The sequence below is a fragment of the Oryzias latipes genome, chromosome 6 (assembly GCF_053564925.1).
Source record: "Oryzias latipes strain Hd-rR chromosome 6, Olatipes_Hd-rR_3.1".
NCBI classification, from domain to species: Eukaryota; Metazoa; Chordata; class Actinopteri; order Beloniformes; family Adrianichthyidae; genus Oryzias; species Oryzias latipes.
The window spans coordinates 30,856,210-30,882,462 of record NC_136242.1 but is presented as its reverse complement, the minus strand read 5'-3'; the positions used below and the strand labels follow the sequence as shown (position 1 = coordinate 30,882,462).

The following is a 26,253-nucleotide window of genomic DNA, read 5'->3' as shown; positions in this document are numbered from 1 at the left end:
TTTAAGGCAATTTATGCATGTTGCTGCAACAAACAGGAGGCTGGAGAACTGGCAGATAAATGATGCAGGCACAAAGTTCAAGTGCGTTCACAGAGAAATATAATTTAATTACTGGAATCTTCATGAAGTGATGGTGTCAAACCACAAACCTCCACACAGTCCCGTTAAGCTGATACTGCAAGATTTGTGCACGGAAAAGACCAACTGTACTTTTAGAATTTCTAGGAACCGCAAACAGGCCTGCATTTTGTGACGAAGCGTTCACTTTGCGTGGTAAGGCATGATGAGATCATTCTGGGTTATACCGTGTGTAGGCCTTTTAGGTTAGCAGGAGGATTTCGAACTTAATTTTAGATTCATCTGGGAGCCAGTGAAGTGAAGCTAACACAGGACGTTTGTGTTCTCATCTGATAGTTCCTGCTAACGATCTAGCTGCTGCACAAGCTTCTGAACAAGCTGGAGACTTCTTAAGGAACTTTTGGGACACGCAGCTAACAAAGAGTTACAGTAATCCAGCCTAGACGTAACAAAATGCATGGATTCGTTTTTCAGCATTCTAGATAGTACATTTCTGATCTTAGCTATATCGTGCAGGCGAAAAAATGCATTTTGACACGCCTGTGATATGTGAGGCTTAAATTATAAGGCTTTTTCCATTCAAATGTTTATTCCAACAGATAAGCACAAAGAAATTCTTAAAGATGTTGTTCATTTTATGTAAATTGCATGAAGTGACTGAAGAAAATCACTGTACCGGTAATCTCCTGAAGAGACTGCCTTGTTGTAGATCTTCAGTGATCCTCATCACCACTATTGTCCAAGTTTTGATAGCGATTGAAGAGATTCTGACCCCAAATGGAACTCTTGCTGTCACAGATCTTGTGATTTCTAGTTTCAACTCTAAAAAAAAGGCACAAAGAGTTGCTTATCTCATATTAACACATGAATTAGTGGCTTGCAGTTTCTAAAAAGAAAGAATTTGAGATAAACATGCAGGTAAGCAAATGTAAAGGCGTCTTATGTGATGCATCAAAGCAGCAGCAGGCAGAGAGGGAAGCCAATCATCTTCATCTTGGTCTCCATGGCAATCGAGGAAGATGTTCTGTGGCAATCCTGTCACATTCATGTGCTGGGATTTAAAAGGGACATTTTTGATCCTCGTCTTTCCACTAAACATTAATGCAGCTCTAAATGCTTTCAGTGACTCTTTAAACTAACAAATACCTATCTGTTTGTGATGTAGTTAATGATAAAAAGAGGATAAACACTCCTTTCCTGGAATCATCTTTATTGGGGTAAAAGGTTTTTGAGAGAAAAGTCTTTAAAAAAGCAAAATGTTGTTTTTGCAGGTTTTATTTTTTTCTAAGTCAAACATTTTATTTTTTCTTCTTTTTGGAGGCAGGTTACACAATTCTTTCAACTATATATACAAGTTTGACAAATAAAAGAGTAAAACTGTCAGAACTGTTTATGAGAAAAGAAGCTAACTTATTAAAGTTTAGTAAAAATGTCCAAAAGGACAATTTTAAGCCCTGAATCCTTACAGGATGTAACTAATTTAAATATTTTACTGCTTTTTGTGGTTTTTTTTTAAAGACTAACAAAACAAAAGCAACACAACTCATTGTTTTAAAATGATTAATGCGCACGCTCCAGCAACTGTCATTAATGCAGGTTACACCGAAGTTTTTTTTTTTTTTTTTTTTTTTTAACTTGTCCTGTCCAACAGCTGGGCAAACAGATGAGAGCTGAAGGCCTCTTGTGTTGGACATATTTTACTTTAACAACAGGGGTTATTAATCTTCTGACAAACCAGAAATATGTCTGAATAAACCCTTTTGTAATCGAGGACAAACTTTATTCATTTTAATCGTTTTTGAAAATCTTTTGTGTTGGACTGGACGGAAAAGAAAAGGAGGGAGGAAGAAAGAGGGATATTAGAGAGTGGGGTAGGAAGGTGATTATAGGGGGGAAGGGGTAAACCATGAAGCAGCATACAACAAGTTTCTGGATGTTTATCAATACAGTGAGGTTCAGAAGTAATACAAATCTAGAAGGGGCGGGGCCTGTCCACACACACACTCAAATGAATGTTATAAACATGCCTGTTGGCTGCAAAAATGTCCACATGTACACCATACAGATAGTGTTCACACACGCACACTTATGCCTTCAAACCAACTAGTGCTAGATATTTCATTCAATCACAAAAACTATTTGTCCAAAGGTGAGCTAACACCTGTGCTCAAGTGAGTGTTTATGTTCTTCCAAAATGGATGGTGGAATGTGAAAAGAACGAGGAAGAGTTCCCAGCCACCCCCACACCAAGACCCCCCCCCCCCCCCCCCCCCCTGCAGTAGACGCGGCAGCCAAAACCCCCCAACGCCACACGGCAGCAGGCAGAGAACAACCGCCCATCGGGCGATCACATCCGCCACCCAGGCCAGGGCCAGCAGGGCCGCCACGGGGGCTCCCAGAGCCAGAGAGCAGGGAGGCATGGGGGGAAAGAGAGTGCAGCCCCGGCCCTGCCGCACCTCCGTCTGCACCTCCTCCTTGGGGAGCTTCAGGTGGGCCTCCTTGAAGGTCTTCACTTGGGTCTCCGGGTCTTCTCCCTTCTCCTCCGGAATCCCAGAGATCACCAGATTCTCCCTCATGCTCCTCGACTGAAGATCCAGGAGGGTTTCCTTGATGGATCGGTTCTCCTCAGAGATGTGTCGCTGCTCAGGGTCTTGACGTTCTCTCTGAGGGCCTGGTTCTCCGCTGCCAGCTCCCGCACTTGCTGCTGGCTGAACTCGACTTCCGCAGGCCTTGAAACTCTCTATGGAGGATCTCCAGCAGATTAAGGTGGCAATCAAGGCTGGAGAGCTTTTTCCAGAATATCGCTCACGCTGCTGCCTGGAGAGGAGGCAGCCCCAGGAGAATTTTCAGGCCGTCCATGCTTGGAGGAGGGGGTGGTGGTGTTGGTTTTCCCCATGACGCAGGTATTGTAACACTCGTCAATTAATTTCTCCAGGTCCTCCAGACTGACAAAAGCTTAATAATCTTATCAGGTTATGTTAGTTTACTGGAATTATGTTAATATGGCAGAATAATGAAACAAGGTTTAAAATGTTTGTTCAACGCGCCACCAAGTTGACTCACCACATTCGTCTTGGTGGGTCTTGCGATACTACAGCATCAGCAACTCAGAGAAGTTTGTTCAGCGCATGCACCAGGCATAAGCAGAAGTCACACACACACACACATATAGAAATCTTTCCACCTTTATCCACCTTTGTCATGGTAGGGAGAACACGTCACTGTAAGGGTGGGGTCATCTAAGATAGCACAAGGGTTAAAATCGCACTGCTCCGCAAACTTCTGCCATTCTTTGCCGTTGAAGCATGGGCCATTGTCGCTTATCACAATTTGTGGAATCCCATGCCTGGCAAAGATTGATTTTGTGTGTGTTATGACGCAGGTTTAAGATGAGTTTGTTAATAGCGCCATTTCAGGGAAGTTTGAGTAGTAATCAATTACCACTAGATAGTCTTTGCCTCTAAGATGAAACAAGTCCATTCCAACTTTATGCCATGGGGCTATTGGTTACTCCGCTACCACCATAGGCTCTTTGCTCTGCTTGCTTCTGTGTTTCAGGCATGTTTCACATTTGCTGATGAACGTTTCAATGTCTTTGTTAATTCCAGGCCAGAAAACTGACTTTCTCGCCCTTATGAAAACGCTCCAGACCATATGCTAGTCCCAAGCATTCCTTGTCGATCTGTCCGTATCGGCATTCAGATTTGGTCATAGCCCTTGAAGCATAGGCAGCTGATTTCCAGTGCTCACCCTCAACCTTGAGTAGAACAGCCCCAATGCCATCTTTGGAAACATCTGTTGACAGCTTTGTCTTCTTGGTGTGATCATAAAAAGACAACACTGGTGCAGTGGTCGTGTTTTAAGTTGGGCATCCCCCCGCCCCAACCCCAGGTACGAGCCAGGCCCCCCAAGGGAGACCCACCCCACGCTCCCGGCAGCCACCCACCTGGCCCACGGTTGGTCCAGGAAGGAGCAAGGCAGGGGCCAACCGCCCCCGCTCAGGAGGAAGACATCCAGGAGAAGAGGGGGTCCACAAGAGGTGTTGTAAACATGGCCCGACCAGGCTCGTCCACAGTTGAAAATTTGGCGAGGCCCAACGCTCTGGGGTAAGGATCAGAACCCACACCACAGGGACACGGACACCCCCCGGTTCAGGTGCGATGTGATCCCCGGCTCTTGGCCTTGCCAGAAAGCTCAGGGATCCCTCTTCCTGCGTGGAAAGAGGGCCGCCGGGCCCAGGAAGCCAGCACCCAGGGAACACGGCTGCCGTTGCCAAGGGCCCAGTACCCCCTACCAGGGATGGGGTATGGGACAGATGGTCCGAGGTCCCACCTTCCTTGTGAAATGCATGTGTGTGTATATGTGAGGGCATATGTGTGTGTTTATCTTGGAATGTATATTTTGAGGAGTGAAGGGTGTGTGTACTAAGGGGGTGCAGTTAAAATTGGCGGGTAGGGCACTGAGGGGACATCTCCTGATTACTCACAGTGACGTCCCATCACCCTCCCCACCAAGGGGCCCTAAATGTCTACGGTGCAGTTAAAATTGGCAGGTAGGGCGCTAAAGGACAACTGCTGCTTGTTGGCAGTGATGTCCAAGCACCCCCCCTAACAAGGGCCCTAAATGTCAATGGTGCAAATAAAACCGAGGGGGGGGGGGGGGGGGTGCTACTCCATACGGCAACCACGGGAGGGGAACTACTGCCCAGTAGCTCCTCCCCCCAAGGTGCTGAACGCCCCCCCATCGTCCTAATAGGAGATTATATGAGGAAGGGGGTAAATTGGGGACAGCTGGTAGACTGTCCCCCGGTGGTCAAACAGCCGTCCCCAGGCTCCCCCCCGGCATAGGGCCCAGGGCCCCTCAGCCCAGAGGCCCCATTCCCCGGGCGCCAACCCCCCAGGCCCTGCCACCACCCACCCCACACAGAGAAAGAGGAGCCAGAGAGCGCAGCCCCCCTGGAGCACGTCCAGACCCCCGCCCCCGGGCGCCGCCCCTGGAAGAACTCTGGTCAGGCCTTGACGGGACCGAGACAGCCAACCAGCCAGGGCGACCGCTGATTGCCTCAACGGAGACCCCGACACGTCAAACCTCCAAAGTCCCGTACCGATAGTGGGCCCTCCCCCTCCCCTAGACAGCCCCCCCACAGGACAGGGCCAACAACTCCCCCCCCCCCCCCCCCCCGCACACACACACACACCCCTAGACCCTGCAACCCTGGTGGATGTCACCCAGACTGACCACAGGCCTCAAGATGGTTGCCCCACCCAGTCCCAGCGCCAGGGAAGGAGTGATCCCAGCCGCAGGTGCAGATGGGCAGCCCATCCAGCGCCGCTGGAACCGCCCCCTCCAGCAGGGCCCACTGCCAAACCCCCCCCCACCACCACCACCCAGCACAGGCAAAAGGACCACCCCCCCAAGCCAAGCCAGACCACCACTCCCCCCCCCCCCCACACACACACCCAAGCCCGGGAGACCGCACAGCAGGTGTCCCGGACCAGCAGCACCCCAGCCTTTGAATTCTTTCAAAGTTACTTGAACCTTGTGCTGACATTTTTTCCAAGCTGATATGATCAAACAGCAGATTTCTGTATTGACTTACATCAATATTTTTCTTGTTTTTCCAATTTATTAAAATTATTTTTGCAATACAAAGAGTTCTGAAAATGATAGATAATAATCCTCCTTCTATATCGACTAACTTATCTAACTCTTCAACTACATATTTAAAGTCCAGCAGATGAGCTTCATCCAGCCGGAATTGGGGGTCAGTCGGGGGCGCGAGTCGAGCCGGAGACAGGATCCACAGCCAAGTGTAGGAGCAGTAGTAGAATAGTATGGTACTTCCATACAATTATCAGCTTTGAAAAAATTATCAATATACAGGACTTCAGTTGTTTATATTCCAATATCTTGCATAAGAATATGTGCATTATATGCAACAAATAAGAATAATTGGATTTTCAAAAGAAATTCAAATGTGATTTAAGCCAACATTCACCTATAATCAGAACTTCATTGTAAAGTTGGCATGTAGAAAGAAACTCCTTTTAACATAGAGCTCTAAGGACAGCATCAAAGTCTTTGAAATTCATTGCAATAAAAACCTTTTTAAGTCTCTGTGCCTTAACAAAGCAGAAGACATGAAAGAAGCACAAAACATACAAAGTATGAACCACAAAGTGAAATGCCCACTTAAAATAAAAAGCAAGAAAAGAGTTGTTTTTTACAAAAAAGAGGGTAATTTTATGTTTATGTTATAGAGAATAGAATATTCTGAAGCATTTTAACCGCTTCCTTCAGGTCTGATCCCGTTGAAGGTATCCACAGCCCACTTGAAGTTGTCCCTAAAGCAGAACTCCCTTCCAGTAACAGTAGAGACTCTGCAAAGCAAAACAAAAGTGTTTGGTCTCTTTTAGAGACATAAACATGGTCATTCTGTTACAAATGTGGCTTGGTTGAGAATTTTAAATTACAATATAAAACAAAACTGCTCTCAAGTTAAAATTTTGTTAAAACCTTGTAAATACTAAAAAAAGATACTTATTACACATGAACCAATGATTATGCTTTCCAGTAATACACCGGGGTTCCTGTTTTTTCCTCCCCTCTTTAAGATTTTAAAAAGAAATCCAATGAAACTCTAACTTTTTTATGCTGTATTTTGCTATATAAGATAATTCTTTCAAACAAAAAAAACGTTTTTAAACAATCCATATTTGATTTCATATTAAAAGAATATACATTTTATTATGACTATTCATGCTTTTGTGTATCAACTACAGACTGACACAAATGCCTGATGTTGACAACTGTGATGAGTTCTGATGATTCCAGTCACTCTCTTCAGTGGTAATTGCCTTTCGCTGAATTTAAAGCAGCATTTTTCAGGTCCTGCGGTGTTAGTAGCTCCATGGGCTTGAAGACACCAAAATAATAAAAGTTAGTATTATTAAAGAAAAGACGATGCTACAATTCAGATAAGGAACAAACACGACAACTTACCTGTGGCATCACTGCAGCAGACAACAAACAGCAGCAGCCCCAGAGAGAAGCAGAGAGTCTTCATGGTGTTCTTTCTGACCAGGAGGAGATGAGGACGATGTTCTTCTCACTCGGTTCTTGGATCTTATAGAATCTCCACTCTTCTGGTGCCCTTTTTATAACAGGTCTTTTGCAGAACAAACATGATCATGACATCACAATGTCCTTGTGAAATTCAACCTTCACAGAACGTTGTGGGCAGAAAGCCAAAATAAGCTAATCAAGTGAATTTTTTCACCCCTCACCTTTTTCTCAGTGAGCCATTATTTACAGAAGTCTTGATGAGAACTCTAAACACTTTTTAAGTGAATAAAAAATATAATGACTTCAGTGTTTCTCAATTACACAAATTATACTTTCTAATGATTGCTGGTTTCACTTTTTTCATAAATGTTTTCAGAAGCTGAATTTTCTTTATTTTAACAGCATTACTTTCTATAAAAAATCTGTTGTTTGTGGTGTAATGACTAGTAATACTAAAGTGGTCAAACAGATAGCTCATTGAGACAGACAACCCCCTGATTCATAATACTGCAAAAGAACAAATAAAATGTGCAAAAATAAAAAAAACATTCATAAGAAGTATTTTTAAAGTGTGTTGTCACATACCTGCTACTTAAAATCATCTTTGATTTGTTTCTTTCAGGAAAAAAATATGAACCACATAAAAAATAAACATACCTAAAACAAGAACAAATAGGAAAGGACAAAAAAAAGGCTCTGTGCCACAAGAACAGGCAGACGGCTGGATCCAAATGCAGCAGGTTTATTAGCTCAGCTAAAAGTCCACAAAGTTGAATTGGGGTCAGGCAGGCAGGGGGCAACAACGACCATCATAGGAGAAACAGGAGAAGTCAGGATCCAGACGATATTCAGGGCAGACGGCAGGCAAACAGAGACAGGAAAGCAGAAGATGAGGCATGGATATAAAGAAGACAGAGTGGCACAAACAATACTTTGCACTGAGTGAGTCTGAGTGCAGTGTTTAAGTATACTGTGATTGAACATGAGAGTCAGTTGTGTGGCATCCAGGAAGTCTGCACTTGGTCGTCAGTCAGGGAGGGGTCAAGGATGTCGTCAGCTGCAACCCAGGAGTGTTCCTCGGGGCCGTCCCCCTTTCAATCCACCAGATTCTGAAGTCGACCCCCTTGGTGCTGGAAGTGTAGGATTTCCCAGACAAGATAGGCCGCCTCACCTTCCACCATCAAGGGGGGCATGCCGATGTCAGAGGGCGCAGGCTGCGAGTCCCCCATCCTGAATAAGATCCACTGCTGGGCTTTAACAGCCAGAGGTCGAAGGTCGCCAAGATGCAGTAATCAGGAGGCAAACGCAGACGACAGGACACAGGGGTGATCTGCTTGTCTATCTGGAACGGACCCACGTACCTGGGACTGAGTTTCTTGCAGGGGAGCCGTAGCCGAAGGTCTCGGGTGGAGAGATAGACCCACTGATTGGGACCCATCCAATACATGATCAGCCTGCACTTCGGTTAAGGGAACACTTTGCCGGAGCTGCACATGAGCTGCCTCCCATGTCTCTTCACAGCAGCAGAATCTCTCGTCCACTGCTGGCAGCTCAGTGGGTTCTCCTGACCAGGGAAAAAATGGAGGTTGAATCCCCAGCACACACTGAAAGGGCGAAAACCCCATGGTTGCCTTCTTTAGGGGAGTTTTGGGCATATTCGGTCCAAACCAGGAATCGACTCCAGCCCTCTTGTTGTTTGTTACAGTATGTTCGGAGTAACCGTGTGATCTCCTGGTGCAGGCGTTCCACTTGGCCGTTGGACTGTAGATGGTAGCTGGAGGTGAGACTCATGTTAATGCCCAGACCCTTACACATTTCTGCCACACACGTGAGGTGAACTAAGGGCCACTGTCAAACACGATGTCCTCCGGAAGAGCTGTTGGCAACTTTGGCAGAAGGATCGACCAGCATGACCTAGAAAAAGGTTCAATAACTGAGAGGATGATGGTGTTACTGATTCGAACAAGGTAGATCAGTGATGAAATCCTAGCTGAAAGCTGTCGAGCTGACTTAGCCATTTGGCAGGATGCACATGGAGATACTAGTGGGCCTCGACCACCTGCAGTGTGGGCCACCAGAAACTGACCGTTCTGTGTCTGAGTTTAAACACACAGTTCAGCCAGTACTTAGTGATATTCTGAGAAAATACTCTGAGACCAGCTCCCATAGTATCAGTCCTAGTATAAATGACCACTTTGTTAATGATGCCTTACAAGCCCTCAGGACTACACTCGATGTTGTTGCCCCCTTGAAACCTAAGTTCGTTAGACAAAACCGAGTAGCACCGTGGTTTAACGCTGAAACTCGTTCTCTTAAACAAGAAACCCGTAAATTGGAAAGAGAATAGCGCCGCTCCGGTTCAGAGCAGTCTCTGGATATCTGGAAACATAGCCTATTAAATTATAAAAAAGCTCTGCGTAGAGCTAGAAGCCAGTACTATTCAACCTTAATATCAGAGAATGGAAACAACCCAAGATTTCTTTTTAGCACTACAGTAAACCCTTGTTTTTCGCGGGGGTTACGTTCCAAAAAGAACCCGTGATAGACAAAATCCGTGAAGTAGAAACCTTTATTTTTTTACAATAATTATCTAATTAAATACTCTATTATACATTGAAAAGAAAGAACAAACCATTTTACAGGCTCAAGCATACATTAGAAACATTTTTTTCAACAAATAACTTCTGTACTGTCAAATAATAATTTTAATCATCAATGTGAACAGAAGGCTTCAAATCGCGGAGATTAGCCCCGCCCACCGCGACCCGAGTAATTGGATTAAACGGGACAAAATTTAAAATGATCATTTTAAATGATAATATGAAAAAAATACAAAGTACATTGGGACAAATAGTGACTCAGGTGTATTTCACTACTCTTTAGACTGAGCCGCTGCATCCTAACTCTGCACTGCAGTGTTTTCTTTTTTTGAAGCCCGCGCTGCAGCTGTGTTTGTCCGGGAGAAGAACACAGTGATAGACAGTTGTTGTCGCTCTTATTTCTTCTTTGCAAAAATATCCTTTTACACTGACATGCCACCATCAAGAGAATTTGCACGTACGTAATGTAAAATTGGCAAGCTGTTTTACGTACATGCACATATTAAACTGCAACATCATTGACGCACAGGTAGAGAAGAAGCGGAGTGACTTTTTAGCCAATCAGAATGCAGAACACAATGCATGATGCAAATCCGTGAAGTAGCAAAACCGTGAAAAATAAACCGCGTTATAGCAAGGGATCACTGTATTGCTAAATTAACTCGCAGTCAGAGCTCAGTGGAACCACATGTTCCTGTTTCTCTCAGCTCTGATGATTTTCTTACATTTTTTGATAGTAAAATCTCAAATATTAGACATAAGTTAAATCAAGTTATTCCTACTATCAGCCCAGAACAGGCTGAAGTGGTAGAATTGGAGGCATCCATAGAAACCTCTGTAACATTGGACTGCTTCACTGCTGTGGATCAAGCGGAAATAGCATCAATTATTACGTCCTCCAAATCCTCAACGTGTCTGTTAGACCCAATTCCCACTAGACTTTTTAAAGAAACTTTTCCCCTAATTAATGATCCCATATTAACAATGATAAATGTCTCTCTGGAAACGGGTTACGTGCCACAGTCTTTTAAATATGCAGTTGTTAAACCTCTTCTGAAAAAGCCCAGTTTGGATCCTAGCATCTTGGCCAACTATAGACCGATATCAAACCTGCCCTTTATTTCTAAAATCCTTGAAAGAGTTGTAGTTAAGCAGCTTTACTGCCACCTACAGGACAACAGCCACTTTGAAGACTTTCAGTCGGGGTTTAGACCTCACCACAGTACGGAAACTGCACTAGTTAGAGTCTCTAATGACTTGTTTTTGGCCTCAGAAAAGGGACTACTTTCTATTCTGGTCCTGTTGGACCTCAGTGCAGCCTTTGACACTATCGACCACGGTATTTTACTCCATAGACTAGAGCAGGACATAGGGATCAGAGGATCTGCTCTCCAGTGGTTTAAATCCTATCTGTCCGATAGGTATCAGTTCGTTAATGTAAATGGCCATTCCTCTCCGTGCACTCGAGTCAACTATGGAGTCCCACAGGGCTCAGTCTTGGGACCGATCCTGTTTACGCTTTATATGCTACTCCTAGGAAACATAATCAGGAAACACAGCATTAATTTTCATTGTTATGCCGACGATATGCAGTTGTATTTATCCATGAAGCCTGACCAGAATGACCAGATAGAGAAACTGAACGCCTGCATCAGTGACATCAAGACCTGGATGACAATTAATTACCTCCTCTTGAACCCAGAAAAAACTGAGGTCATTATACTTGGTCCTAAAAACCTCAGAGATGCTCTGTCTGCTCAGATAGTCTCCCTGGATGGCATAAGTATAGCCCCCAATTCCACAGTTAGAAACCTTGGGGTTTTATTTGACCAGGATTTATAATTTAAGGCTCACATATCTCAGGCATGTAGAACTGCCTTTTTATTGCTAAGATCAGAAATATACTTTCTAAGAGTGATGCTGAAAAACTCATCCATACATTTTTTACGTCGAGGCTGGATTACTGTAACTCTTTGTAAGCAGCGTGTCCTAAGAGTTCCTCAAGAAATCTCCAGCTCGTTCAGAACGCAGCAGCTAGATTGTTAGCAGGAACTAGCAGAAGAGATCACATCACTCCTGTGTTAGTTTCGCTCCATTGGCTCCCAGTTGATTCTAGAATTAAGTTCAAAATCCTCCTGTTAACCTATAAGGTCTTACATGGAATGGCCCCGTCCTACATTAAGGACCTCATAGTCCCTTACCACCCAAACAGAACACTTCGCTCGCCAAATGCAGGACTGCTTGTGGTTCCTAGAATTAGTAAAAGTACGGTTGGAGGTAGAGCGTTTAGCCACCAAGCCCCTGTCTTATGGAATAAACTCCCAGCTCACGTAAGAGAGGCCGACTCAGTTTCTACATTCAAAGTTAGACTGAAAACATTCCTCTTTGGAGAGGCTTATTGTCAGACTAGTTAGTATTTAGAGATTATTTAACTTAATGTTAATTTGTTTAAATTAAACTTAATAACTATTTCTTTTAAAAGGCTGCTAGAAGTTGAAGCTGGGGTAACTATGGTGCACTGGGGTTCTGTCCTCTTTTCTTTTCTATTTCTACGCTTCCTCTCCTCTATTCTTGGTCATAATTTATCATTTAGTTCTCCATGCCTCTGTTTGGTACAGTGCGATTCATGTATTGTCCCTCTTTTCCTCTCCCCTCCTGGGGAGTGGGAGTGCTTCCAGACTCCAGTTGGCTCATCCGTGCTCCAGTTCCTGACCGTTTACCTCGCCTTTGCTCCTGCTCCTACACCTGGCTGTGGTTCCTGTCTCAGGCTCGACTTGCGCCCCTGACTGTCCCCACAACCACGGCTGGATGAAGCTCGTCTGCTGGACTTTTATATATGTAGTTGTAGATTTAGATAATTTAATTCTTCTCTAAGAGTTCTGTTAAATCGCCTGTCCGTCCTGGGGGAGGATCCCTCCTTCATGTGGGCACCCCTGAGGTTTCTTTGTTTTTTCCGGAATCCGGATTTTTGGGAGTTTTTCCTTACCACGAAGGGGGGTCTAAGGGCAGGGATGCCAGTATAGCTTAGTCAGTTTGTTAGTTCATTTTAGTATTTTTCTATTGAAGTCTTTGTATTCGTGATCCTTTTGAGTTCATGTTTTACTTCGAAGCCCATCGAGACAACTGTTGTTGTGTTTTGGGCTATACAAATAAAATTGAATTGAATTGAATTGAATTTTGGGCTATACAAATAAAATTGAATTGAATTGAATTGAAAGAGTTTGCTGTTAAAGATTGTTTGCTTGCCATACCTGGGTGTCCGGCTGCAAGCAAGTCGTGCATAAGGTGGAGACCCCATTGCCGATTGGATGGAGGGGCGTACACCCTGCAGGCCGGACAGGATGGAGGTGGAGCCTCAGTAGCATTGTGTTCTGCCAACTCGGTCATTATGTCCCACTGTACAGCTGCCAGGATCAGCAAAGAAGGCAAGATGGGTTTTGGTGCAACTGGTTCCTCCGCAGAAGAGTTGTATAGTATAGGCAGCGCATCGGCCTTTCTGTTCTTAGAGCCAGGGCGATATATAAATAGAAATACAACGACAATAAAAATCTTTGAATCTTTGAATATAATTTGGATCCGGAAGCGTGAGAAGAACCAGGAAGTGTTGAGCTGACCCTTCGAACCAGTGCCTCCACTCAGAAAACGGCTCCTTCATGGCCAGCAGGTTCCCGGTCGGCTACATCATAATTCTGCTCTGCGTCATTAATGGGGGGTCACGGTCTGAGCCCTCTGATCTTAGCATACCTCCCTTGAAAGTGGATGGCGAGGGATATCCTGGATTCCCAGCACAGAGGGGCTCGGATTCAATGTCTGGTTCATTGGGAGAGGTATGGCCCAGAATGCTCCTGGGTGTCCGCTTATGACATCCTTGACCCCTCCCTGATCAGCTACTTCCAGGAGAGCCATCCGAACAGGCCAGCACCCAGACCTTGTGGTCAACCTCGGCATCAAAGGGCCCCTCGCTTCAGGAGCTGCTCGCAGGATGGGAGCTCTGTCTCCGGAGACTGGTTACTGGCGGGAGCAGTCTTCAGAGAACTGAAAGCACTACATCTCCCAGCACCCCCACCCAGTATGTTGCAGGATGCCACACACCTGACTCTCTTTTACTCAATCAATCACAGTCTACTTAAGCACTGCACTGATCCACACTCAGTGCATAGTATTGTTTGTGCCTCTCTGCCTGCATTACTGAATGGTATGTTTGGACCTGATTTTCTGTCTCCTGACCCTGACTCTGACTCTGTTTGTCTGCCACATGCCCGACAGGACCCTGGATCCTGATAACACTGTCTCTTCTTTGATGATCTTATGCCTGTTATCGACCCCTGCCTGCCTGACCCAGATTTGGCTTTGAACACTTTTAGCTGAGCAAATAAACCTGCTGCACTTGGATCCAGCTGTCTGCATGTCATTGTGACAGCCGCATACTGTCGACGTTTCAACTCTAATGTGTTTTAACGCAGTTTATGCATACTGCTGCAACAAACAGGAGGCTGGAGAACCGGCAGATAAATGATGCAGGCACAAAGTTCAAGTGCGATCATAGAAAAGTATATTTTAATTACTGGAATCTCCGAGAAGTGATGATGTCAAACCTCAAGCCTCCACACTGTCCCGTTTAACTGATACTGCAAGATTTGTGCGCAACAAGCAAAGGGAAGAGGTTTGTTCAAACAGATAAGTGTAAAGAAACCTTTAGAACTGTAGGTCCACTGCTTTAGATCTACAGATTTCTGACATTTTTCCAATGATGCAAAAATGCAGAACAAATTAGAAATATCAACTTTCTAGGATTTAGGAGAAATACCTCTCAGAACGTGAAGAATATTATAAATACTTTATAAAAACCTGAAAGCTGTTCAATCGAATCTTCAGTTTTTTAATTAGAGTTGAAACTATTTTTTGAATCCCAATAAATAATTTAAACATTGCATTTAAATTCAAACACCATTTTCTGGCTCTGCATAAATTATTACGTTTTCTTCAAACTAAAAAACTTCTCTAAGTATAGTTTATTATCTTTGGATTATGAAAGCAGACAATCTTCTGAATAAAATACACATATCGCCTTGTGGCATAGCTAAATGTTGGAATGGAAGTTGTTTAATCAAATATTAGTTATTTTTTTTTAGTTTACATGACATGTCTTCACCTTTCAAAGATCTTTTTGACAAAAATCCCTTCTGATTTATCTCTACAAGAGGAATTATTCAGATTTTTCATTTCAGGACAACTGATTACAAATTAACCCTTGTGCCATCCTAGGCACTTTAACATTGGGAGTGGGGTCATCTAGACCCACTAGACAGTGCACAAAACCTTTTTTCTTGAATGATTTGTGATCTTCACTGGTGTCCATGGACTACATGAAATCCTCTCCACCTTTTTTCACCTTTGTCATGGTAGGGAGAACACGTCAATGTAAGGGTGGGGTCATAGGATAGCACAAGGGTTACAACCATCAAACATGCTGGTGGCTTCAAAGTGGGTCACATAGACACAGTAGACACAGAAACTTGCAGAAGGAAGCGCCTGACACACAGACGGCTCTCAGACAGAGCAGGAGAGAATTTTTGATCGAATCGTATGAACCCTAAATGGAGACGTGATTACTGATGTTTTAGCCCAGTGGACAGTTCAGAATAAAAGCACTTCCATTGCAGATATACTTCCGTTTTGAGTTGAAGTGTTGTGAATTATTGTATTGTGCTGTGAGTTGTTGTGTTGAGTTGTTGTGAGTTAAACTGTTGGGTTGTGGGTTATTGTTTCATGTTGAGTTAATTTGTTGTATTGCGACCCTTCTGGGCCACCATTAGGAAGCTAAGGTCAGGCAGAATTGCAACCAAGACAAGAAGCCACAGAGACCAATGCATGAGCAACACACACAGATGAGAATTGGTAAAGATACCAGAGGAGTCAAACACCAACTCCTGCTTGACAGAACAGTTGCTCAAGACTTTTCTACCTTCCTCAAAGGCCCATAGCGCTTTACAGTCACAGTCACATTCAGCCATTCACACACACATTCAGTCAATCAATCAAGGATTGCACCGAATCAAAGGATTTTGTATTTGTGTGGTTTTTGCTACAAGTTGTAACATGGAGAAAGATCAGAGATGTTTCCGCAGCAATGTTTTAGCTTCTATGCTCCTATCAGCATAACCCGATATTTACCCTGAGCTGGTGGTAAGAAAAAGAAAAAGGGAGGCAGAGGAGGTAGAAATGTTCTTCCTCTCCCAGCTGCATGAAAAAGCTCAAGATTATTTGAAAAGGAGTAAACAATATCTGCTATTGTTGGAAAATAAAATACAAAAAATGATGAAAATTATATCGTCTTCATTCATGGAGTCTATCTCATCATAAGATGAACTTTATTCTTGATGGCGTCTCAGTTCATTACAAGGCCACATACTGCAGATGGTTCAACTCTTAGGTGTTTTAAGGCAATTTATGCATGTTGCTGCAACAAACAGGAGGCTGAAGAACCGGCAGATAAATGATGCAGGCACAAAGTTCAAGTGTGATCACAAAAGAGAATATTTTAGTTACTGGAATCTCCATGTAGAGAGGGTGTCAAACCTCAAGCCTCCACACAGTCACGTTTTGCTGATACTACAAGATTTGTGCGCGACAAGCAAACAGAAACAGTCTGATACTTCTTGGAGTTAACCCCTTCAAAATGTGCCAATTTTTATTGTTTTTACATTAAAATGTTTGTTCCAACAGATAAGCACAAAAAAATTCTTAAAGATGTTGTTCATTTTATGTAAATGACATGAAGTGACTAAAGAAAATAACTCCTGAAGAGACAGTCTTGCTGTAGATCTTCAGTGCTGCAAAGCTTCATCCCGGATATTGTCCTAGCTTTGGCAGCGATTGAAGAGATTCTGACCCCAAATGTCATATAATGGAGTATACTTATATAGCGCTTTTCTACTTTATTTGAAGGCCCAAAGCACTTTACAGTCACAGACCCATTCACACACTAGTGGCGGCTCCCCCACCGAATACAATCGGGACTCGTCCTGATACAGAAATATTTTTTGGAGTCTCAATTCTGAAAAAAAGGCACAAAGAGTTGGTTTATCTCATCTTAACACATGGATTAGTGGCCAGCAGTTTCTAAAATCATTCTTTAGAAGTACTATGGAAAAGAATCAGAAAACACTATTGAAGCACAGACTTACATAAACCCTTGAATGCGACATGCATGAGTCTTCGTGACATTGACCACTCGTCCCAACGGCGGTTGAAGATTGTGGAATTTGAAACAGCAGATCGTAGATTCCTCAAAGTCATGCTGCACTGCTTGTGAGAATGACCGGGTGAATTTCAAACTCTTAAGATGCTTCAAAAATACAAGAAATGTACCATGTTGCCTAATTCCAGGTACCCAAACTAAAAGTGAGACTCAAACTTGCCAGTGACTGGGTTATTCTAAACAGAATGCTTTAATGTACATAATGGTTTTGGATCTTATCTTGTGTTTTATGGAAATGAAAATAAACTGAGATGACCGTGCAGGTCAACTAAAGTAAAGGCGGCTCACGCGATGCATCAAAGCAACAAGCGGTGAGCAGCAGCAGGCAGAGAGGGAAGCAGATCATCTTCATCTTGGTCTCCATGGCAATCGAGGAAGATGTTCTGTGGCAGTCCTGTGTCCGGTTCATATGCTGGGATTTAAAGGGGACGATTTTGATCCTCGTCTTTCCACTAAACATTAATGCAGCACTAAATGTTATCAGTGAGTCTTTAAACTAATAAATTCCCATCTGTTTGTGTTTTAGTTAATGATCAAAAGAGGATAAATACTCCTTTCCTGGAATCATATTGGGGTAAAAGGTTTTTGAGAGAAAAGTCTAAAAACAGCAAAATGTTGTTTTTGTATTTTTTTCTATTATCCCTTAGTGAAACATTTTTATTTTATTTTTTTGGAAACAGGTTACAGAATTCTTCAAACTATAAATATAAGTCTGACAAAAGAGTAAAACTTTCAGGAATATTTATGAGAAAAGAAGCTTATTTAATAAAGTTTAGTTAAAATGTCCAAAAGGACCATTGTAAACCCTGAATCCTCATTATTGCAGGTTACACAGAATTTTGACTGTTCCAGTCACCATGCATGCACCATGCATCAGCAGAAGTCACACATTGATTCTATGCAGCACTTCTGCTGCCAAAGTGTGAAATTATCTTTTTTATCTGACTCTGGATCTGTGTTTGCAGCCAAGTGTCAACAGTTGCTTGTTGCATGTTGTTTTAGAAGAGACGTCTTTCAGATCTGGCCTTTTTTTTTTAACTCTTTACTCCTTTAATAAAAGCCTTTTGAGGGCAAATAAAATGTCATTTCATGTTTAAACCTGAAGTTTTGATTTTAAAGCAACACAGTTTATAGTTACAGTTTTGGCTCTTGAACTTTATTAACCCCTTCCCGCCGTATGTCAGTAATTTGCATCATTTAATCCAGGACTCCACATTTTCATGTTTTTTGTGCTAATTTTCTTTGCGACTACAAAAGCCAAATTTCTTATTCGCTGTAATTTTTTTGTGTTTTTGTGCTATTTTTTTCATGTTATTCTTGCAAAAGATTTTTTCGTAATACTTTTTCATATTTTTTTTGTGCTAAAAACTCCCATTTTTTGGAGTTTTTTTTTAATTCAACACAATACGCTTCCATTTAATAATCTACTTGGAAAAAAATGAATAAAGATGACTTAGACTGATTAAATTCCAATGTCTTACAGAAACAAACAACCTTAGGGGCTTTTTTTCCCGCTGATATTATTTCTATAATCTTTTTTTAACTTTTGGGTGCACGGGGTCACGGTGATTTAGAAAGGTCTACCTCGGACATCTGCTATATAGGTATCCTCCATTTATCATTTTGCAGATTAGACATGCAGATGTTAATGAGAATGATCCTTTTCGAGCTTGATGGACATAAGTGTGAGAGATTTAAGCAATCATTTACCTATAATCAGAACTTCATTAGTACAGTGAAGAAAGAAAACTCCTTTTAACATAGAGCTCTAAGGACAGCATCAATGTCTTTGAAATTCATTGCAATAAAAACTTTATTAAGTCTCTGTGCCTTAACAAAGAAGAAGACATGAAAGAAGAACAAAACATACAAAGTATGAACCACAAACAGATATTTACCACAGTGAAAAGCCCATTTTGGAAAAAAGCAAGACCACAGTTATGCTTTACAAAAAAAAGGGTAATTTTATATTTCAATTAGAGAATAGAATATTCTGAAGCATTTTAACCGCTTCCTTCAGGGTTGAACTTGTTGAAGGTATCCACAGCCCACTTGGAGTTGTCCCTAAAGCAGATCTTCTTTCCAGCAACAGTAGAGACTCTGCAAAACAAAACAAAAGTGTTTGGTCACTTTTAGAGACATAAACATGGTCATTCTGTTATAAATGTGGCTTGGGTTGAGAGTTTTAAAATGACAATATAAAGAAAAACAAAATTGCTCTCAAGTTAGAAATTTTGTCGTGCCGTTTCAGGATCCAATGCAGGAAAATCTCCTAAATCCAGAAAGCTGTTACTTCATTTATTTACTAATATTCAGGGGAAATTTTTGAAAAACTTGTGAACATTAAAAAAAACGTATTCCACATGAACCAATGATTATCCTTTCTAGTAATGCACCGGTGGTACTGTTTATTTGTCCCCTCTTTAAGATTTTAAAAACAAATCCACAAAATTGAACCTGTTTTTTGCTGTATTTTGCTATACAAGATAATTCTTTCAAACACAAAAAAAAAATCACAATTTAAAATAATCCACATTTGATTTCACATTAAAAGAAAACACATTTCCTATGATTATCCATATTTTTGTGTATCAACTACGGACTTACATAAATGCCTTATTTGAACAATGAGGATGGGTTCTGATGATTGCAGTCACTCTGTTCTCCGAAAAGTTGTCCTTTGTGCTGAATGAAAAGCAGCATTCTTCAGGTCCTACGGTGTTAGTAGCTCCATGGGCTTGAAGAGACCAGAATAATAAAAGTTAGTATCATTAAAGAAAAAAAAGATGCTACAATTAGGATGAGGAACAAACATGAGAACTTACGCATGGCATCACTGAAGCAGACAACCAACAGCAGCAGCCCGAGAGAGAAGCAGAGAGTCTTCATGGCGTTCTTTCTGACCAGGAGGTGATGAGAACGATGTTCTTCTCACTCGGTTCTTGGATCTTATGAAGTCTCAGCACTTCAGCTGCCCTTTTTATAACAGGTCTATTGCAGAACCAACATGATCATGACATCACAATTTCCTTGTACCTTCACAGAACGTTGTGGCCAGAAAGAAAGCACCAACAGGATTTAAATGATGAATTTAATAATAAACTATTTTGTTTGTAATATTTTTAACCTTATCTAAAGCAAAAATAAATATGGAGGTTTAAAGAATCCTCAAGGGAATCCTCAAGAGTCAAAGTCTAATCCTTGGGGATTCCCTTAAAACATTTTTTATTTCTATCCTTCATGAATCTAAAGAATGCATAGATGATTCTAATAAACTGACTGATCTTTAGTATCAAAAACATGTCCAAGTTAAAAAAAAAAGCTTTCCATGAAAGGAATCAAGCAAATATTATAAATGTAAATAAAATACACAGCACACTAAATGATAATCCTTGACATGGAGTATTAAAAACATGAATATCAAATAGGTTTCTGCTATAAAGTCTCTCATAGCTGAGAAGTGAACCATCAAAACAGGGGAAGGATTATCTACAAAAGTCTGACCTCAAAGTTCTAAATTCAATTAATTCACAAACAATTTATTCTGGAAATGACCTAAGTTTCTATTTCACTGTTTAGACTTATGTAAAGTCCCACTCCGATCATCTTTTGATCTACTTTTAAAGCGTTTCCAGAAGTCTTTTAATTCTGATAATGCCGTTTTAAGCCAAAATCAAAAAAACTGTGTCATTTTTTAGGATATAGTTTCGGCAGAGGAGCAGGAGTTCATTAGAAATTCACCTCTGAGTTGTGGATGGGACACCTTCCCCATTCCTCAGAGTTCTCTGTTTACATGCTCTCCCGGTGGCTAACAGCCGCTCACACCCCTCACCTAACATTAACGGTGGAACAAAATAGCGAGCAACATTGGAGCCATCCCGCCGTCCGGATTCCAGCTCGGATGAGGAAAACAAAAACGTTCACGGATCTATTTGTCGGAGTGGTGAGCTTTTGCTCCCGGTGTATTTTCTATGTCACAAATACATAGAATCCCTGCTGAATCCCTTTCAGGGTCACTGGGCTGCTGGAGCCTACCCCAACCATGTGGGACAATGATGGGGTTCACCCTGGACAGCTTGCCAGTCTATCACAGGACCACACAATCACTCACTCGCATCTAAAGGGACAATTAGAATCATAATTAACCAATGAAGCGTGTTTCTGGACTGTGGGAAGCCAGGGAAAATCCACGTCAAAATCCATGTCAAATTTCACATAGAAAGGACCTAGTTGGGATTTGAACCAGGGCCTTCTTTATGTGATGTCAGGGAGGTCTAACCACTACACCCCCCCACAGCCTGTAATTTCGTTTGAATATTCATTACTGAAATACTTGCAAATTACACAGACTGTTTCAGTGTTTGCACCATGCATAAGCAGAAGTCACACATGGATTGGCAGCACTTCTGGTGAAATGAGCTTCTTTATCTGACTTTATCTGTGTTGGCAGAAAAGTGTGAACAGTTTGCAGAAACAACGTTAAAAAAATAACTGATGTTTTAAAAGGAGACGTCTTTCAGTTCTGGCCTCTTTTTACTCTTTATTCTGTGAATTAAAAGCATCTTCATGAAGGCAAATAAAATGACAGGTTGTCATTAAATGTTTAAACCTCAAGCTTTGATGGTAAAGCAACCCAGTTTATAGTTACACAGCAGTGACGTGCAGTCATATGAAGCAAGTGAGGCTCGACCCCGTGGCTGTGATAAACTAGAAAAAGGTAAATTATGTAAATATTTTCCACTGATCCGTTTAAAAATATACATTTTCAGTTAACTCGACACGTTTTCCAACGTTTCTGGGGTTAAAAATCGCCTAATTTCAGTGGTGCGCGATCACAGACGGAGCGGAAACTCCGGCTGAGGCTCCGGAGCGCTGTGCCTCATGTCTGACGGCTGGACTCACGGGCGGTGAGAGCGCTGCTGTGAGCGCGCGGAAAATGCAGAAAATGAGGCTGGCCTCGCCAGCAGGGGGCAGGCGTGAGCCAACGCTGCCACCCTTTTAGGGCAGTAACCTACTGCCCCACACCCTACATATAATTGTTCACATTGTGCACATACCTTTAGACTGTTGCTTTTTTCAAACATATGTCAAACAATCGGTTGAACATAAAATCTTTTAACACATTTTGGTTTACTTTATTATAATTTACTTTCAGTAATTTAATGCTGTGTTTTTTTTTAATTACCGGTGCTGAGGGGATCATTGTTGCTGCTGCTGCTGCTGCTGCTGCTGCTGCTGCTGGAACCACCGAGTCAGGCCTGACACAAGAAAGCCTGCCAGTCAGCAGAGGCCTTATATGCAGCAGGCAGCTAATTGGACTGAACCATCGCCCGGGGGAGAAGAAGCTCTTTTGTGTTGCTTTACTTTAGTTTCTATTTTGATGTTCGTTGGTTTCATTCATTTGTGTATGTTAATTTACTTCTGGATGGACTACATTAGTTTCATTTGTTTGTTGTATTTTGTCTTGGTCTTAGACCCCATTATATATTAAAGACCACATAGTCCCTTACCAACCAAACAGAACACTTGGCTCACAAAATGCAGGACTGCTTGTGGTTCCTAGAATTTGTAAAAGCACAGTTGGAGGTAGAGCGCTTAAGAGAGGTCGACACGGTTTCTACATTCAAAGTTAGACTTAAAACATTCCTCTGTGGACAGCTTATTGCCAGAGTAGCTAGTAATCAGAGAATATTTACCTTACTGTTAATAGGTTTAAATTAAAATTAATAACAATAAGAATTAGTTGTTAGTAGGCTGCTAGAAGTTTGAAGCTGGGGAAACTATGTTGCACTGGGGTTCTGTCCTCTATTCTCATCTACTTCTCCTCTCACCTATTCTTGATCATTTATTTATCATTTAGTTCTCCTTGCCTCTGTTGGGCGCAGTGCGATTCATGCATTGTTCTAGATTCTAGATTCCGTGCTCCTGTACTTGACTGATTACTCTAAATTCTTCCCAGGTGTAAATGGTAAAGGGCGTATACTTATATAGCGCTTTTCTACCTTCCTCGAAGGCCCAAAGCGCTTTACAGTCACAGACCCTTTCACCCATGCACACACACATTCACACACTGGTGTGATTGTGAGCACACATGGGTGTGTGATCGTGACCCTACAAGAGGGTGTACCCGCCTTCACCCAACAGTTAGACACTGTCAGCCCTGTGAAAGGGGATACAGCGGGTTAAGAGGATGCATTTATATATCATTTATTCATTTGATTAAAATGGTACTGATTAAAAGACACAAATTTTTATTTCTTTGATAGCTTTTTAAATTCTATTTTGGCACCTTTAAACAAAACCTCTGAGTCACAATAACGCATAGCCTAGTCAAAACTTTAGTTTAGAATTATATATCTGGAAAAAATAAGAATAAAGGAATTGACCTGTTTTTGTTGTTCTATCTTTTGAATAAACAGTATTAAATAACATAAACATTTTTATGTATTATTCTTTCTATAATCTTTAACTCAATCTTTTTTCTTTAACTTTCACAGAGGAAACTTGGATGTTTCTGTCAATTTTTTTTCTCAGCTTGATAGACATAAAAATCAACAGGATCCTTTTAAAAAGAAATTCTTTTAAGACTTTAATGTAAATTTGTTTTGTAAAGGGAAAACTAAAAGCAACTGTATAGGAGACACCAAATAAGTATATGCATCTGTGAATGGAGATGAGCACAGAGCTCAGGGCAGGACAGCTCTCTGAATATCATTGCTATGAAAACTTTATTGCATTTCTCTCAGGCACCTTAGAAAAGTAGAAGGCATGAAAGAAGTACAGAACATCTAAAGTACAGTAAAGAAATAGATATTTGCCAAAGTTAAGCTTAAAAAAAGCAAGTTATCCTTTGCACCAAAAAAGAATAATACGTTGGTTTATATTAGAGAGCAGAATATTCTGAGGCACTTTATTTGCTTCCTGCAGAGGTTTTCAGGTTGAAGAGTTCCTTAACCCACTCAACGTCGTCTTTCATGCAGATCGGTTTTCCTTTGACAGGTATGACTCTGTAAACAATATTATAAAGCATTTTTTTAGTGTTAGATCATGTTATAGACTTAAAAACATTGTCATTCAGTTAAATGTGAGGTTTAATGTCTTTTACTATTTAAAATACATTTTGGGATCCAATGCAGAAAATTCTCCCAAATTGGGAAAAACATTGAAAAACTTTAGATGTAAAAATAAACCTCGTCCAAATGAACGAAAGATCGTTTAAATGCACCCCAGTGGTACTGTTTTTGTCCCATCTTCAGAAATTTATGAAGAATCCTATTTAAACTTCTCTTTTTTTACTGTACAAATAAAATACTGATGATAGAAATTCTTTCAAAACCAACAGAAGTTTCAAAATACCCCCCAAATGATTTCACATTCAAATACCGGTATATCACTTTAATCATATTTTTGTGTATCAACTACAGACTTACATAAACGCATTTTTTGAACAAAGACGATGGGTTTGGATGATGTCTTTTACAATCTTTTGTGGTGGTATGTTTTTGAAGTCAAAGCAGCATTGTCCAGGACCTGTGCTAGCAGAAACTCCAAAGGCTTGAACAGACCAAAACAATAAAAGTTAGTATCACTCAAGAAAAGAAGACGTAAAAATTCGGATGAGGAACAAACATGAGAACTTACGCATGGCATCACTGCAGCAGACAACAAACAGCAGCAGCCCGAGAGAGAAGCAGAGAGTCTTCATGGCGTTCTTTCTGACCAGGAGGAGATGAGGACGATGTTCTTCTCACTGGGTTCTTGGATCTTATGGAGTCTCAGCACTTCTGCTGCCCTTTTTATAACAGGTCTATTGCAGAACCAACATGATCATGACATCACAATTTCCTTGTACCTTCACAGTACGTTGTGGCCAGAAAGAAAGAACCCACAGGATTTCAATGATACATTTAATGATAAATTATTTTGTTTGTAATATTTTTAATATTTCTATTTTTTCTGACGCAAAAATTTAGATTTTTTTTTTATTTGAAATGGTTTATTTCAAGCAATTAAATAAGAATAATACACAAAAACTATACATTCATCAGTTATACATTCATACAATGATGTATCGAACTGAGGAGAATTAGACATATTAATAAATATTGCTTGAAAGGGAGTGGAAGGAAGCGAATTCATATAATCCCACCCCGTTATACCGTAACCATTTTATTATACGATTTATCATTATCCGCTTCATAACTTTTATCAGACAGAAGAATCCTGAAGTATCGATAAAGCACGTGACAAATATGAATTACATAAATGATTATGTAAAAAATAACTATTTTAGAAATCAACATGGCAAATGCAGATCATTTATCTAAAATACATGCAGATTATGTTACTTATAAAAAATCATGTATATTATTAATAAAAACTATATCAGTAAAATAGACATAACACTGTTTAAAAAAATCTTCATTGCAAAAATTGATCAAGTATCAAAAGTAAAAAAATTTGCAAAATGATGTTACATTTGGAAAGATCATGGATCAATTTTTGGAATAAGATAAGTAATATCATTAGAAATTAATCAATTTAACCATTTTCAATAATTGATTAAGCTTCTTTTCTTTTAAATAAATATGGAGACCATATCATTAATGTGTCATTTTCTAGGTCAAAGACAAAGATTAGATTAGATTAGATTAGATTAGATTAGATTAGATTAGATTAGATTAGATTAGATTAGATGGATTATTTTTACTTTCACAAGTATAGGGACATTAAAATGCTTTCTGATCAGTACCTAATTTATTATGTTTGTAAAACATGATAAAATATAATTTATACTATAATTTATAATTTATATATAAAGTTTAAGAATAAAATAAAATAAGAATAAGAATTTAAAATAGAATGTGTAATAAATAAATTCATGCCACATAACACAGTCACAAAATAAGTAATAAGAACAAAACAAAATATGTAATAGATACAGGTCATAAAAAGAAAGAAAAGACAATGATGCTATCTTCTTGATATCATAATTTTTCTTAATTAGATAAACATATTTGCACTTATGTATGCAGTACACACATAACACATTCAATCTATTCAATAGAGTAATTGTCAAATAGTTTGATATTAATAAATAAAAAGGGAAAAGGAGGAAGCAAATATGTATAACCCCACTCTCATTTTACATAATTACCATATTCCAATTCTTAACATCTAGCTATTCATATTTCTACACCAAGTACAAACTACTTAAATATGTTATTTTCGCAGCAGGTCTGTCAGAAT

General features: G+C 40.8%; 2 long non-coding RNA genes across 3 annotated transcripts; both read right to left on the bottom strand.

The window, feature by feature from the left end:
* Positions 1-18,799: 18,799 nt before the first annotated feature.
* Positions 18,800-22,279, bottom strand: LOC101170427 (uncharacterized). 2 transcript variants are annotated; one of them, XR_908928.3, is made up of 4 exons: positions 22,190-22,279; positions 19,830-19,995; positions 19,612-19,741; positions 18,800-19,104 (listed from the first exon to the last, which is right to left on the bottom strand). It is a non-coding gene; the product is annotated as an uncharacterized LOC101170427 (long non-coding RNA). The 2 variants fall into 2 exon arrangements; XR_002290335.1 differs by having other exon boundaries at positions 19,830-20,040; positions 22,190-22,272.
* Positions 22,280-23,714: 1,435 nt separating this feature from the next.
* Positions 23,715-24,781, bottom strand: LOC101170180 (uncharacterized). Its single transcript, XR_908926.4, has 3 exons — positions 24,646-24,781; positions 24,435-24,558; positions 23,715-24,011 (listed from the first exon to the last, which is right to left on the bottom strand). It is a non-coding gene; the product is annotated as an uncharacterized LOC101170180 (long non-coding RNA).
* Positions 24,782-26,253: the final 1,472 nt, after the last annotated feature.